Source organism: Pipistrellus hanaki (assembly GCF_964339955.1).
Source record: "Pipistrellus hanaki genome assembly, chromosome: 6".
Lineage (NCBI taxonomy): Eukaryota > Metazoa > Chordata > Mammalia > Chiroptera > Vespertilionidae > Pipistrellus > Pipistrellus hanaki.
The window spans coordinates 43,842,839-43,860,415 of record NC_140508.1 but is presented as its reverse complement, the minus strand read 5'-3'; the positions used below and the strand labels follow the sequence as shown (position 1 = coordinate 43,860,415).

Sequence of the window (17,577 nt, the reverse complement as noted above, 5' to 3'; positions counted from 1 at the left end):
AGACACAACTTTGGTAGAGCACAGTGAGTGGACAGCATGAGACACCTCAGATGTGTCCCGACCAAGATAGAGCAAGGCCAGGATTGACTCATCCCTGGAAAGAGTGGCAATCAAGAGGCCTGGGTCTCAGTCTTAGGTCTGCATTTCCTTGGCTGAGGGCCTTAGCATGCCACTCAACCTCCAGATGATTTGTTTCAATTTTTTACACTTAGCCCATCCTAGCAGCTTTTTTCATCCTATTTCTTCACCTAATGTATTATCTATTCCTTCTGGTTTCATTGTTTTATAAATATGATTGGCGAACCATCCTGTGCACATCCATACCACTAATTAAAGCAAAACCAGTAATAATTTCAAGTCCAAAACAGAGGCCTACAACAGAGCATTCAGCATCTGTTCTGGGTTAACCATGATTTTATTCATTTGTATAGAAGTGTTTATTGATCACTGACAATGTGCTAGGTATGACCTTTGGTTCAAGGGATGTAAAAATGAACAAGAGAATTTCCATCTCTTCTCCTGGAACCTGGAGTCCAGTGGACAGACTACTACTTGGCATTTGGGGCACTGTGATTAAAAAACTTTTTAGCCATTGTACCCATCTTTGTTGATATAAATAAATAATCACAGAACTCAATCACCCAATTTGGGCTCCAAAGGAAATGAGTTTAACAGGAAAAGACGTGATGTTAATAAAGGCATGTTGACTTAATAATTTTTTCTCCCAAAATTTTGTCTAATCTTTTTTTTTTTTTTTTTTTTATAAAATCATTTGTAATGTGGCTAACATAACTATGATAATTGTTTATATTATACTTTGAAAAATTGATGGCCTATCCTTAAATTGAAAAAAAAAAATGTGTGCTTTAATAAGCAATATGTGGAGGTTAAACCTGGCTCTATGGCAGAGGTTCTTGATCAGGAGTAATTTTGCTCCTCAGGAGACATGTGAAAATGTCTGGAGACTTTTCGGTCATCAAAGCTGAGAGGATGCTACTGGCATCTTGTGGGTAGAGACCAGGTATCCTACAATGTGCAGGGCAGTTCCTTTCTCACCCTTCCAAAGAAGAGTTAAGAATTGTCTGGGTCCAAATGTCAGTAGGGCTGAGATTAAGAAGCCGTGCTCTAGGGGGAGGCAGGGGGACTATCTGGTTAGGAGTATAGATATGGGGCCTGGACAGGTCTGGGTTTGAAATCTATCCTTAGTGACTGCTTCACCTGTGCCTCAGTTTCTGCATCTGCGAAATGAAGATGGTAACAATGCCTGCTTCACAGAGAGGATCAATGAGGTCGTGCCTGTGATGCATGTAGCACAATGTCTGGCACAGGCAGGGCTAAATAAAAGGGCAGTTATTTTTACTGCGCTGTTTGCTTTCTCTCTAAATGCTACACATTTCAATTGACACGAGAAAGCCATATAGATATATCCAAAGAAATGGACAGCACTTCTCTGTTATGGAGAAATCTGTTGTTTTCCTGTGTTTAGCGAGCACTCCTCAGCAATTTGATCTCCAAATGCTCACCAGCCCCTGTGCTTAGCTGCCTGAGTATTCCACTGAGACGCTGAATTGCCAAATGGATTAATTTTTTTAATGACTACTTGAGGATTTTGTTTCCAAATGCAAGTATGCCTCACATTTTTAGACTGAAACAAATATTTCTGATATTATGGAGATGAGACTATGGGCTAAGAGTAAAGCTAGATATAACTATCACATTTCAAAACTATAACATTAATGAAGATGTCCTTTGATTGCAATATACTATTTTATTTCAATATAATTTGTAGTGATAATAATGCAAGCACACAAAGTGATACATAATAAGTTATTTATAAGACTAGAGACCCAGTGCACAAGAGTCCCTAGGCCTGGCTGGTGATCAGGGTCAATTGGGGCCTTCCAGCTGCCGACCAGGTCCTTCCTTTGTTCTGCACCACCCTCTGGTGGTCAGCACACATTATAGAGAGCGGTTGTTCTCCCGGTCAAACACCCACAGGGACAATTTGCATATTAGGCATTTATATATATAGATGAACATCATTGAGAGTTCTTGCCAATTTGTGAAAAGTATGGGTACAGATTTAGATTCTCATTTAATATAAAAAAAGCTTATAAGACACATGCTCTCAAGTGTGGCTTCTTTTAGTGATGTGATGATGCTGCTGTTGCAAATTCATACTCTAGATGAGCCCAAGGTTCAGAAATTCAAGAGATTTGAAAGAGTGCTATTGGGGTTTGTATTGTTTCTAGAAAGTGAAAGTAAGGGAAGTCTATGGGCTTGTGTTATAGGGGCACAGAGATGGCTATAATATCTATTTTGTTTTCCCCCTTGATCTTACAAGGTGGTAGGTGGGTGATACTGTCTAGTCAAAAAAGATCTTAGATGCAAAGATTTGAGTGTCACATCTGTTTTGATACTTTTATTAGAGTGCTAATAAGCTTTCAAATTTAAAAACATGTATTTGGTTGCTTTTAGAAATTACTTCTAAATGAAATGTCTTTAGCCAATTTCTAATTAAATTGCTAAATGAAATTACCTCAGTTTTAAAAGATTGGTCTAAAAACAAATTAAAGTTCTTTGATTATTCATAATATCTACAAATTAACTCAAATTGGGACTTGGTAAGGGTTCAATGATATTGACTTTATAAAATGAAACAAAGTAAAATTCATCTTTCCTATATAATAAAAGCCAAATATGCAAATTGACAGACCAGCAGAATGACTGGTTGCTATGATGTGCATGGATCACCAGGAGGCAGACGCTCAATGCAGGAGCTGCCCCCTAGTGGTCAGTGGCCACACTCATGGCTGGGCGAGCACAGCAGTGGTGGCGGGAGCCTCTCCCACCTCTGTGGCATCATTAAAGAGCAGTGAGCCGAGTAGTAAGGAACAGTGAGCAGGCGAGCGGGCATCCCCTGAGGGTCCCAGACTGCAAGAGGGTGCAGGCCAGGCTGAGGGACCCCCTCGCCCTAGTGCACGAATTTTATGCACTGGGCCTCTAGTGTGATATAAAATGTACATTACTTCTTCAATAAAACATCATATACATTAACTTTAGCCACAGATTTTTATAAGTGCATCTAAGTATTTATATTCAGGTACATACTTATAATGTCTATCCATTAATTTGCATAAGCTACTATTTAATAAACCATACTTTAATTTATTGCTGGAAAGTAGAAGTCAAAGTTTGGTTCCATCTAAAATTATCAGCCAGAGAACAAGAGTCTTGCACTGCCCATCCTGCCATGCTATTTGACCACAACTCAACTTGAATCCTAGTAAACCATTCTCTCTGGGTACAATGTGTAACTGAATCTTCATGCTAATTCGATCCTGGTTTTCTCTTGACTGCTAGCCCCCAACTATGCCAGTAAATTACACTATGTACTGTTCACTAAGAAAACACTAAGACAACCTTGTTAATTCAAATAAGGTCAGATCTAAAAGAAAGAAAAAAGTCAGACTGATGATTTATCTAGAGGCATTTTTGTTCCTTATAAGCCCTTTTTTAATTTTTGGTGGAAGGTTCACATAGCTTATTTTAGCTTTAAATCAGGAGTAGGGGCAGATAGGTGTAATATATTGGGCATAGGGTTAGCTTTCTGTCTTTTTGCCGGATGTTGAACACAGTGTTGCAGATTATGGTTGGGCTTGACCAGTTGCCATATGTCAAATAAACTTCCTTGACAACCAGATATGGCCATTGCCATGACATAAAATTATTATTTTATTAATTATGTTTACTCTTAACATGGTCATGACATTAATGAGAATAAAGTCTAAATTTTTTATTAGATTGTGAAACATTCTTATAATTAGCAACTATATTCCTATTTTAGGAATTGCTGGAAAGGTCTTTGATATCTGTACTTTTCATGGTATTTTTATATGACCAGCTCTTATTGCTTTGGGAGAAAAAATGAGTGGTACCATTATAACTTAGCATTTTCTTTAAAAAGATCCACAGTTTATAGCTTTCCTTACTCCTTTATTGTAGTTATTTACTGATGTATTTCCATACCAAATGTGCTCTTTTTTATGATTCCTTAAGCTTAAAAAATATTGCATATACCTTGAGGAGAACTGGATCATTTCTATTTCGCACTGCACTTGAGTAATGCTTTGAGTTGAATACTCTGAGGGTTCTAAAATTAAGTTAATCCATATGTAATTAGGAATGTTCTTAACTAGACAGTCGTGGTTAGCAGGAGATTGGCAGGTTATTCTGAAAATCTAGCAATTAAATGAGAAAAGGCTAAACTTCTCTTGAAAACGTGTTATTGTCATAACTTAATATGGCAACATGATTTTCTATTTTTAATTGCTGTAAACCAGTGGTCAGCAAACTGATTAGTCAACAGAGCCAAATATCAACAGTACATCGATTGAAATTTCTTTTGAAAGCCAATTTTTTAAATTTAAACTTCTTCTAATGCAACTTCTTTGAAATAGATTCACCCAGACCATGGTATTTTGTGGAAGAGCCGCAGTCACTGGGCCAAAGAGCCACATGTGGCTTGCAAGCCGCAGTTTGTCGACCATGGCTATAGACAATTTGTAAAATAGAATTTTGCCTTGTGAAAGCTTGATAGTTCTATAATTTCGTACCACTTTTTAGAACTTGAGTAAGTATTTTGCCCTTGCCAGCCCTTTTGATTTATGATGAATAAAAGAAACTAAAGGTTAGTAAAGATAGTTTTGTACCTTTTAAATACATTGAGACTAAATGAATATCCTGAAGAAATTAAGTATTTCTCTTTTGAGACTTTATGACTTGTGTCATTTACTATGCTTTTAAAAAAATAACATCGTACTTTTATTCCTAGGAGCGTTATACTTTGATAGTAAAAGTTGTTCCTTTTTTATTTCAAAGACTGAAAACTTTGCTTCGTACTCCATGTCAATATTGGGATTCAGGGAGGATTTGAATGTGCTAAACACATGATTCTGTCCTCTCCTCAGATTCCATGTACTTAATCCTCTCTGTAGTCCCTTACTTGTTTCTTCATTTGCACAAGTCATTTCAGAAGGAATTTATGACAGTGATATCTTTTAGTAAATAACAGTGAGTTACAGTCTACTGTGTATAATAACTGTAGATGCTCAGCTGCTTAAAATTACCTTTATCACTTAAAATACATTTTCTTTTATCTCTCAATTAGCATGAAAATACAGAGGAGGTTATTTCTTCAATTAAATGTGCAAAATTAATCACTAGGCAATTTGTTTCCCATTATAAAATAATTAAATGTAAAAAATGGAGAATTTACTTATTAACCCCTACATGCCTGTGGAAAAAAATGTTGGAAAAGTGCAAAAATAGAGTGCTACTTGCATATATTTTTATTGAGCCAACACTAACGCTTGCACCTAACTGGAATCAATTAATACCAGAACTACCTAAGTTATTCATTCTTGCTGTGGTTTCCCATGCTGTTTTATAAAAAGATATTTTTTTCCATGTCCAGAGTAGAGCCTGGGTATGTGCAGGGATGTTAGCAATAGGGCTAGCTCTTCAGTGTTCTGGGAACAGAGATAAGTTTTTTGTTTTGTTTGTTTGTTTGTTTTTTAGCTACCAGGATTTTCCAAAGTGCCATCAAAGTGAAGCAAGTGAAGAGAGAGGTGGCGTGTTATTTTCCTGCTTTGCCCTTGCTCTTATTTTCACTGCTCTGCACTCCTGATTGCAACACCACCAGATCAGAATGAACAATTAACTGTCTAATTATTCCAGTCACACCAGCCCACAATGAAATCTTTATTCCGTGTTTACAGCAATCGTTGGCAGAGGCTGTCTTGCTGTTTCTAAACTAAGAAGAACTGCCCTTTGGCTCCTCTCAGCATCAGCTGCCTTGGTTTCAGCCCTGGATGCCAATAATAAGACTGTTTTTTCTTCCAAAGTGGACATTTTTTTGGGGGTGAAAAGACCTATTCTCATCACCCCCCATATATTCTGGCTGATTTATGTTCTAGCCACTGCAGCTCTTCCTTCCGTATCTCTTTACATTTTTCCTCTGTCCATAGAACAGCACCAGGCAAACCCCCATTCTAAGTCTAAAACTGGAAAAAAATCCTTAGCAAACAGTGCCCACTACTATGAAGGAAAGAAAAATACAACTGTTGGTTTATGGGGAGAGAGAAGTCAAGGAAATCCCTCCTGCCTTTCTAAACTGCTAATTTTCTAGCTCAAAAGGCATTCAATGACTTCTCCACCAGGGGAAAGCATATTCACTTTTCAGTGGCTCTCTTGATTACTTCCAACTGTTTACTTAAATTCACCAATAGCTGCATGTCTTTGGGAAGCTTCAGAGGTTGGGGAATATTTACAAATATATAAGGGGCTGAGAGAGTACCTCTGAGTCTCTTTGAAATGGCAAGGGAGAGCTATTGCAGTGTACAGGCAGGGCCAGAGAAGTTAACACCAACCCAAAGATAAGATGCAGGCAATGCCTTTACCAAAGGGAAGAGGGAAAAACAACACCTGGGTTGGCCCTTCTTGAACTATCTGATCTGATGAAGTCCCCTCCCTGGACCTGAGAGCAGGTGGTCGCCAATGCTGGGTCTCCCTGCTCAGCCATCTTTCCCCGAAGAACATTTTCCTGTTTTGCAGGGATGATGGCATCTTTGTTCCCATACTGGTCTCCAAACCCTCTGTGACGGTTCCCCTAACAACCGATGCTCTCGCCTCTCAGCTCCCAGCACTTACTACATTCACATGGCTGTTACTGTGAGAACTGGGTCATAAAATTTTACAGGGGAAAAAGGTAGAAGGGGGCGGTTCAGTAGTGTAAACACTGATTAAATTCCCGGGCAACTCGCCCCAAATGAAAGATAATTTTTCTACAAGTATGCACAAGCATGTCATGAATGCTAAGTCATTTTGTGTGTGTGTACTTTTCTGTTTTGATTTCACACTGCCACATGGCACACATGCTAAAAACGTATCTATCTCCTTAACCTGCAGTGTAGCAAACTTCACAGAACATGAAAAGTGCATATTTTATAGACTGTCCTTTCCCAGGATGCTCAAAGCATTTTGGGGATACAGAATGACAATGATCCTATTAGGAAGGCATGGCTACGGGCACACTAGCAAATAGGGAACATCCGCACTGGAAAGGAAAGGGTAAATCCAAGTCAGTGGCAACAGTTACCCAGACTGAGATCTTGGTTCCAATTCATACTACTTTCTGCTGGCTCTTCATTTGTCTCTCTGACAGGAAGGGATGTGGCCAGCATGAGGTTTGACCTCATCTCCCATACTGGTTTAACTCGGACACTGTTCTCCCACACTCCTGCCCTATTTTCTGAGTCATCAGCTGGGCAAGCCATTCCATGCAGGAGCTCTAACCAGGGGCCAAGCCAAGAGGAGGCAGCCGCAGGTGCCCTTGTGGCTGCCTCCAGTGTTGGGAACTGACGCCAGGCCCTGCCAAGTAACATGCCTACTGAGACTGCGAGGGTCACACTAAGAGAAAAGTTAATTTCCAGACAGTATAATACACGAGAGGAAAAAGCTGGGTCAAGCATGGGGTTCCAGACTGGCAGTGTCTTCAGGGTTCCATAGCCAGATGAGGCTGAGAAAGGTAATCACATAGACATTAATATTCATCTGTGGCTTTGGTGCATGCACATTACACAGCTGTGACTTTTTCTTGTTCTCAGGTAGATCCAGCTCCCTAGCTGGATCCCTGACACTGCCATATCTCTGTGGGGTGATTTTCTTTGGTGGAGAAGATACATCAGAAACTAGAGGGTTTCAGGGCACATTTTATTTGGGGAGGGGCAGGCTCAGTTTCCAGGCGAACAAAATCCTTTCTGGCATTCGTGCCAACAACAACATCAATAGCGTTAATACCGGTGATAATAATGGCAATAATAATGAAACAGCAAGCTGTGAATCTTTCAGGCGACCAACCAACACCCCCCTTGCCCCCAGTGATCTACTTTCAGTGCTCTTACTCCCTGCCTGGTCTCTGCAGGAAAAGAAAGACGCTGGCGCTGCCTCCGGGCTGCCCTCCAGGTTTCAGCCCCCAGCCCATCCTGTCCCCAAGGTGGATAGCCAGGCTTCAGCCTAAATCAGCCCACAGTCTCTCCTGTTGCTAAGGGCCAGTTGAGATTCCGCTGTAACATTTCCTTTACAAATCTGCAACTTTCACCTCGCACTGCCCGCTCACCCTCCGTACTACCGCCTTACCCAGAGCAACTACGAGGTGCAAAGCCCAAACAACCCGCACGCAATCCAGCAATTCAGAGCTTTCCCTGCGAGTGTCAAGGCCCGGGGACAGGAAATCCGGGGAGTTAGCATGTCCAGCAGGTGGTGGGGACACAAGTCACCACCACATTCTTCTCTGAGCTCCAGTGGGGGGTTGCGGTGCGGCTCTAAGCACCACTGCAAGCGGACCCACCGACCCACAGGCGCCCGGCGTCTCCCCGGAGCCGGCATCTCCAGTCCCCCTTCCCCTGCGCGCATCCCTGAGCGGGGACGCAGCTGGCTCTCCTCCATGGGCAGCTGGAGGCCGGCGCCGCCGCCGGCGGGGCAAGCGAGAGCGAAGCCCAGCCTAGCGCCCCCGTGAGTCTTTCTACCCCCGCGTGTCCAGCTCCGGCTGCCAGTGCGCGGCATCCTCCAACCCGCTGCGCTCCAGCTTCCTTCTCCCAGAGAGCAGTTCCCCAGCCCAGACATCCCTTCACTCCCCTTCCTCCCAAAGTGCCAGGAAGTACCATTCCCACCGCCCGCAGACTCGCGCGGAGGCGGGTATTTGAGGGGATGGCGAGTCAAGGAGCATGACCCCGCGCAGAGCCTGGGATCGACTTCCCCCTGGAGACTGGGTTCCCCAGCGCTCGGATCTGGGAACAGACGCTCGGCCTGACCCGAGCTCTCCGCTTTACCTGGCACGGCCGGGGACTCTCCGAGGACGTTCGGTCCAGGCTCCTCCAGGGCGGGCGTCCAGCTCACATTGCTGCCAGCCCCACAGAGCGACCGGCGTCCTGCTGGGTCCCTTTGGCCCCCCGCTCGCGGCTCTGCCCCTTCTCTCCCCACCCCCCACCCCCCTGTCCCCTCCGTCAAAAGTGTCACCACAGCTTTTCTGCCTCCGGATCTTTTGCAAAGTCTCCGCGTTGCCACCAGGAGTTGGGCGGCGATGCCAGGCGCGCTTACTCCGCGGACGCCCTGCCCCTACCTTCCCTCGGCCCCCTGCGCTGGACCCGCCAGGGAGAGGACCGCTTAGTTGTGGTGACCGTCCCCGGAGCGTCCCCTGAGCGTGGTGCGCAGCCCGCTTCCACTCCCCCGCGCCTTCCCTAGCCGGAGTGGCTGCCGCCTGCCTGTGCCTCGGGTCCTCATTTCCCTTCTCATGAATATTCTGACAGAGGCTAATGCCGGTGAAAATTGAATTAGCCAATTGGTGCCAGGAATGTGCGCTCCGCTCCTTCCTTCTGAGGAGCTGTCAGAACACCACCAGCGGAAAGCAATTAGCCTCCGATGGGCACCCTGTGGTTTAGACCAGTGAGGGGCAAAATGGGTTAATTCTTTAAATGCAGTTTAGATGCCTTTTTAAACTCCTCTATTGGCTGAGAGTGAGGAAATGTTAAGAGGAAAAGAGGAAAGGGGGTAGGCAGACTTGGTGGGGGAGGGAGCATATCTACATCCAAACCCATTGAAATCAAAGTTGAAGTGACTTATTCTGCATAGATTCTAGATTCTGGAAGAGGCAGTTGATGGGAATAGAAAAAGATGGGCAAACCAGGATCAGAAAAGAGGTGGATAGCAGCCTAGGTTTAACCTTGACCTTGAGGATGCAGAGGATGCTAATTTTCAAGAGGAGGAGTGAGGAGAGATCACAGAGGGAGAAGAGAACCTCAATCATTGATCTACCAGCAAGGAGAGGGTCAATGGGGGAACATCTGTCATACTTTCAGCAATAAAGATCAATTTAAAAAAAATTATCCAAATGCTCATATTTCCTTCCATTACCATTATAACAAAATCATAGAGTTCTAATTAAGCCTTTGGATGAAGTAGGGTTGGAGCAGAGGTACTTGAAAAAGCAGACGTTTCAGAGGAGGAAGCTGAGACTGCCTTGGTGAAGAATGCTTCCCAGTTTACACAGTAATTATGGCAGAGCCATTCTTGAAAGTGATTCCGACTAGTAGACCAATCTTCAGTATTCTAGGGTCAAATAGACAAGGTAAACAGGATGGACAATCTCTCTCTTGTCTCCTGCCCTACAATGTCAACTTCTTCAGTTACTGATTACAACTTGGCTTTAGCCAGTTGGTAGAGAGGGACTCTGCCCAGTTTTGCATTCACTTCTCTGTTCGTAATCTTTACATGTGGTGCTTTTAGAATTTCCTCTCCCATCACTGATTTTCTAAATATAGAAAGTTATTTTGATTGAATTACCTGGTTACTAAATGATCCACTTGTGCTTTTGGTCAAATGATCTGTGCAGATAAACAACTGATAAAACGATGTGCATAAGTAACTGATAAAATACCCAAATGTGTGCCAAAAGAAATAAACACCCTGGTTAAGATTCTTCCATATTTTAATATGTATCAGAAAGACCTAGAATTGGAACTCACAGTTACAACAGTAATTATTAACATTAGAGCAGCTGTTTATTGAGAACTTTTATGTGACAAACATGCAATACATGAGTCATCTCATTTAATCTTTCCAACTATATCATCTCCCCATTTTAATAGATGAGGAAGGTGAGACTTAAAAATATAAGTAGTGTGTCCATGGCACCTAGCTCATAAGCAGTAGAGATGAACTTTGGCCTAAATCAGCCTAATCAATATGCCAGAGCCTTTAGGTCCCAGCAGCCTATACTGCCTCCTTATCTAAAAAGAGAACCAGATTCTTGGAGTTTTGTTGAAGTGATTTGTCCTTGGTGATTAATTTATTACAATTTAGAGGGAGAAAACATTTTTTTTGAGGAATGATGTGATTAATTTTATGTGTCAAATTGACTGGCCACAGAGTGCTTGCATGTTTGGTCTAACATCACTCTGGGTGTTTCTGTGAAGGTGTTTTGTAATGAGATTAACATTTAAATTGGTAGGCTAAATAAAGCAGGTTGCCCTTCCCAATCAACAGAAAACCTGAATAGAACAAAAAAGCCAACCTTTCCCTTAGTAAGAGAGATTTCTCCTTCCCAGTGGCTTTGAAACTGGGACTTGTCACTTCAATAAGTGCATAAGCCCATTCCTTACTATCAATCTTTTATTCTGTTTCCCCGGAGAACTGTAATGCAGGTGGATACATTCAGTAAATACTACTATTTGTGAATTTCCCATGATGGTATGAATATTTTCATCTTCCAACATATTATCTGGTACATAACATATAATAAATATACATTTGTACTTAACATTTTTCAGACCTATAATCCTACCACTAATAAGGGGATTATATATATATATATATATATATATATATATATATATATATATATAATGTAGAGGAGACATAATCAAATTTAATGAAATTTTACATTTGAAGAGCTAAAAAGTGGACTAAAATAGACTGGCTTAAAGCAAAATTTATAGATGTTATTATATGAGGGGAGAAATTTTAATACTAAAATTTCAAGGGTAGAAGTGATCAGGTTAAATTCAGCAGTAGTTCAGTACCTACTAAATACAAGACACATTTCTATTCAGATATTTTTCTATTAAAGTTCAATCACTTAAAACAGCAGCATTTTACTTTCTGAAACTTTGAGTAGTTTAAAATCCTTTGTAAAAAAAAAAAAAAGGATATACTGTTTTATTCTTGCATTAAATATTTAAGATGTTCCCCACATGATTCCTCCCTTACAATGCTCTGTTGGATACTTCTTTTAAGGAGAAGTATCCCTTTAGGATTTAGAAGCAACATTTCACAGAAAATGTTGGAATGTTTCCATATGTGAATATGTTAATATGATTTTTGAAACCATAAAATGTTGTGAGGACAAGTGCTTTCTGTAAGTGCTCCATTGTTGCAGTGTGGGGGGAGGACCACAACTCTGGGTAGGGGTGTGGGGCAATCTTGGATAAACCAGTTACCTTTGGAGTGAACCAGATTATCGCCTCCATAAAGTACAAATAAAAATACCACATTTCTTGGGCACTTTTCTACATACATATTGCTCTACTGTGTGCTCTCTCATTCCATCCTCCTGGTAACCCTGTGAGTTCAGCATTGTTATCCATATTTAATTGATGAGGAACGTCAAGCTCACAGAGATTTAGAAACACACACAGTTTCTAGGAACAGGTAGAACAGGAACTATAATTCAATGAAAAAGTCACCTTCTCATGAAAGACATCTTTGATATCTCCCTTTATCTGCACCTCCCTACATACATTTCTTTTTCCAGTAGAAATACAGTACCCTCCATTGTGTCCTCCTGGGATTTCTAAGATTCATAAATAATAATTGGAATACAATGTGTTGTCTCTACTACTAAACAAAAGCAGCCAAAAGTTAGGAACTTTGTCTTAATAGTTTTGTATCCCCAAATTTAGATTAGTGGAGGTGCTCAGAAAACCCACTAACACCAATTATGCACAGTTCCAAAAATATGTCTTATTGACTTTACTGGGCTATTAGGATTAAATGAAATAGTTGGCAGGCACTTTGGAAACTTAAAAACACCATGTAATCATATAATTATTTTCACTGTTCAAAAGTAGCTTTAGGAATAAATATAATAATTTTAGCTTTGACCTCTGACTGGTAAATTCTGTTGATAAGAAAGCAGTTTGATACTTTTTGTCAGCTACTGTTACTTAGGACATGGATGGATAACACTTGCTCAGATAATAATTATCTGATTAATAATAATACTAAACTGGCTTATTAAGCAAGAAGGTAATAGTCTGAGAAAGGTGAATGAATGTGTGTGTGTGTGTGTGTGTGTGTGTGTGTGTGTGTGTGCACGCGCGCATGCGCGCGCGTGTGCAGTTTAAGATTGTTTCTTAAACTGTTTTCATCTTTCTGCAGTTTATGATTGTTTTCTGTGAATGAGCAGCAGCAGCTGCGAGGATAGCTGTGTTTCCTCTAAGAAAGGGATCTGCTTTTCTACTATGGAAGGATCTTTATTAAGAGCTCCCGAGGTCACAGAGTGTACGGCTGAGCTGGGGCTCCTGACCCTCACACTGACTGTGATTGGCAACCACTATACGGTGTGGTTTATGGTTTTACAATTGAGAGAAGCAATAAGCAGCTCAATACCTCCTTATAATTAGTCTCCTGAGTCAGCTAATACCCTTGTAATGCAATTTCAGGATGTAGATTTTTTAGTATTATCCATTTAAGATATTTTTGGATTTGTAATGATCACTATTTAGCAGAACTGATGACAAAGACACACTAAAAATACTTTGTAGCTTCATAGCATATCTTGACCATGAATATTCATCATGGAACAGTTGTTTTGGTTAAAAATACACACACACACATTCACAGAATTGGGAATTCCTGTTATCTGTAGGTTCTTTATTTTCTATAGCATTGATGTACAAGTCAGAGAAGGCCTCTGATTTTACTAAGGCCATTTCAATTCTGTTACTTTACTTTTGTTTTGGTGTAACATATAATCCATTATATCCTTTGACTTTATGAGTTGATCAGTGACTTTCAGAAGAAATTGGTTCCCTCACTGTTGATGCCTATTGGGTTTACTGGGTTTGTGAATACAGTACAGACAGATGCCACCATCCTCTCTGAGGAGAAGTAGACACAGAGCATCAGTGTTTGTGACAACATTCTGGAAGTTGACAATTCTGATCTAGTCAGTGGAATCTGACAAACTTGAACACAGTGTCCTTGCTATGGGCAAGGTGCTATGATGGTTGCTATAGAGGTTTCAGAGAGAAATAAAACTAGTGACTGCTCTCAAGACATTTATAATATGGGAGACTGGCCTTCATATATAGCAAAATAAAGGATCTAAGGCAAAAATGAGGATATCTATTAAAGGATCAAAACTGGAATGTTGTGGGAGCCCTGAGGAGAGAGATTATTTTCTGTGGACAAGGGATAGGAGACTACTCTGTGGAAGGAGTGATGTTGGGTCTGGGTTCTTTATGAATGGGTAATATTTGGACACACAGGAAAAGGTGGAGTGACCACCAGTGGACAAAGGTAGAGACCTGGTAAAGCACAGCATGATTTTGAGCTACTGCTGTAATTACCATCAGCCCATGTGCTGTTGGCATTAAATGGGGATAAAACTAGAAACGGAGCTGAGCCCAGAGGGTTTTGAATAGTAGTGGAGGAATGTAGATGTTATTCTGTAGGCAATGAAGAATGGGTCACTTTAGCTTGGGAGTGACACATCACAGCTGTGTTGGAGTGTGGAAATGTTTCAGAGGTGGGAGACCACCAAGGGGTGGAGACCAGCTTGGAGACCTGCAGGATCTGAAACAAGATGTGATAATGGCCTGAGCCAGCAATGAGGAAGTGGGACCTGAAATGTATCAGTATGTGTGTCAGTATTACATTGAATTAATATTTTTTGCTACTTGTCTTGCATGCTCTGTCTCAACATCTCTCTTTCTCTCTGTCTCTCTCTCTCTCTCTCACCCACACTTACACAAATACACATGACCGAATGCACACATGAAGGAACACACAGGCACATACCATACCCACATATGCACGCACACATAAGCACACAAATATGTACACATGCACATATACATACACACTTGACTATACACACACACCTAGCACAGTGCAAGGCATTTTATTGGCCCTAGGTAATTGTTTGCTGCATGGAATAACAAAACAGTTGATGTGGGGCAACAGAGTAAATGAGGAATTGCAAAATATTGATCCTGCTGGTGTTGGATTTTGTTAGGCAAAGTACAAAATTTCTCCTCTGTCCCTTACTAATTGGCATTGGAAAACAAAGAGCATGTCTGGAGTCAATAATGATTTCTGATTATAGAAATGTCTGAGAAGATGAAAATATTTGGTGAATCTGATGGAATCGAGTGCTGGGCAGGACCACGGCATGTGGGAACAAAGATTTTTCAGTAACCAACAAAGGCTCACTCCGATGACAGTATCCAGTGCCCCGCCTTGGTCTGGTGCCCACTCGCACCTGCTTCACCATCCCACCCTGGCCAACACCAGCCATGTTCTGTGTGTGTCCCCTGGTGGTCAGTGCTTGTCATAGCAACCAGTTGTACAGTTGTTTTACTGTTTGGTCTATTTGTATATTAGCCTTTTATTATATAGGACTAGAGGCCTGGTGCATGAAATTCATGCACAGGGTGTGTGTGTGTGTGTGTGTGTGTGTGTGTGTGTTTCCCTCAGCCCAGCCTGCACCTTTTCCAATCTGTGACATCCCTCTCACAATCCAGGACTGCTGGCTCCCAACTACTTGCCTGCCTGCCTGCCTGATTGCCCATAACCGCTTCTGCCTGCCAGCTTGATAACACCCTAACCACTCCCCTGCCAGCCTGATTGACACCTAACTCCTCCCCTGCTAGCCTGATTGCCCCTAACTGCCCTCCCCTGCAGGCCTGGTCACCCCTAACTGTCTTCCCTTGCAAGCTTGGTTGCCCTTAACTGTCCTCCCTTGCAGGCCTGGTCCCCCCAACTGCCCTTCCCTGCAGGCCTGGTCCCCCCTAGTTGCCCTCCCCTACTGGCCCAGTTGTCCTTAACTGCTCTCCCCTGCTAGCCTGCTTCCTCCCAACTGCCCTCCCCTGCTGGCCTGGTCTCCCCCAACTGCCCTCCTCTGCTGGCCTGATTGCCCATAGCTTTCCTCCCCTGCATGCCATCTTGTGACGACCATCTTGTGTCCACATGGGGGCAGCCATCTTTGACCACATGGGGTTAGCCATCTTGTTGGAGTCAGGTCAATTTGAATATTACTCTTTTATTAGATAGGATTACAGTTCAGAATGCCCCAAACTAAACTAGCTATGGTTGTGTGATGTTCTAGATTCAACTATAGAAGTATGTTTTGTTATAAAATTCCCAATCTTGGTCTGAATATAGTATACACAACAGCTTTAGTGGTGTGAAGGCAGAGTGTTTGTTCTTTGATTATGTCATACTGGGTGCAGTGAGGAGGCTGATGATTTTGAATTAAGCTCCCTTTGTGATCCCTCAGACAGTACTCTGAGATTGGACACTAGCATCTCAAGAATTGTGAAACACAGTATGGATACACAAAATTCATAATGTGTGTTTATAACCTTGTTTGAGTCACCAAGTCTTTGCTTTACTGATACAAAACAATCATTTTTCAATTTTCATTTTTATAATTCTCTTTCAAGTGGCAAATCTTTTGGAAGAATATGTTTAATTGTTGTTATTTATATCACAGGTGTCATGCGAGATAATTTAATAATTCAAATAAGATAGTAATAATAATATTAAATGTAGCTTTGTATAAAAATGTAAGTTGTCAGTAACTGAGTAGGAATTTTTGTGTTTTAGTAACATACAGTGTTGCTTGTTATTTTACTTTGATGCTTTATCAAAGAATACAGTAAATGACAGAAAAGATGTTTGAAGTATATTCACTGTTAAACTCCCATGTAGGCTCAGTATGACACATATGCACAATGATCACTCCTTATTCATAACAGAGTTTTTATAAGGTGGGCAAAGTGCATGTTATTTAAAAATATACTGTTTCCTAAAATTATCATGGGCTATAAATTAATTTTTAAAATATGAGCCTCTAGTAAGTTTTTCCATACAGATAAAATTTCTGTGACTTTTGATATTCAACTACAGCAAATGTTACGAGAACATAGAGCAGCCTAAAAATAAAGTATAAAAGAGGATGACTAATTGTATGTGGAGAGGTTTCACAGATGAAGGAAACTCAATTGCAAGTCCTTTGTAAGTAAAATCTATTTGTTATTCTTGGCATTGTTGTGAAATATTATGGCAACAAATAATTGCAAAAAACAGTTCTAATATGCTTATTGATAACATATTAAAAGCAGACTTGTAAATGATTTAAATGATAAGAGTCATGCTGTATTACACTGGAAAATTAACAGCCACTAATTACACATTTTTTCTCTCATTGGAACGCATAAAAAAATGCAGGCAGTAGAGGCTAGTGACTATGCAGGCTGCCCCTGAACTCTGTCTGAGTTTGAGTCTTGGCTCAGCTACTTGCCAGTGACCTTGAGCAAGTTATTAAATCTTGTTGTACCTGCATTTTCTCATTTGTAAAGAGGGTACAAATAGTAGGGTTCTTATGAGGATTAAATTAGATAATACATGACAACTGTTTAGCACATCTGATACATAGTGAACCTACATTAAAGAATAGCCACTATTAGTAATACAAGGGTTATGAATACCCCTGTGTTTCTATGCATTTTAATATAATCTTTATCAAGAAAGGAGAGGGAAGCATTTTTGTCAATATAATTTATACCATTGTTAAAATAATAAATCACAGAATTTTTGAGTAGAAGGGATCTTAAAGATGGTTAAATCCAGCTCCTCTCATTTTATTATTGAGAAAACCGAGGTATAGAGAATCAAAGGAACTTGCCCAAAGTCATTCCACTTTTCTTCTCCATGTGCATATAGGGTGTTTCC

General features: G+C 41.1%; 1 protein-coding gene across 3 annotated transcripts in view; it reads right to left on the bottom strand.

Moving 5' to 3' along the window:
* Positions 1-9,018, bottom strand: part of CDH20 (cadherin 20) — a gene marked incomplete at its 5' end in the record, with an annotated part of 191,652 nt that extends 182,634 nt beyond the window's left edge. Inside the window, one exon of one of the 3 annotated variants that reach the window (XM_084888307.1) lies at positions 8,892-9,018. The remainder of the gene's footprint in view (positions 1-8,891) is intronic. The other 2 variants (XM_084888305.1, XM_084888306.1) reach the window with 2 other exon arrangements.
* Between the last annotated feature and the right edge of the window lie 8,559 nt (positions 9,019-17,577).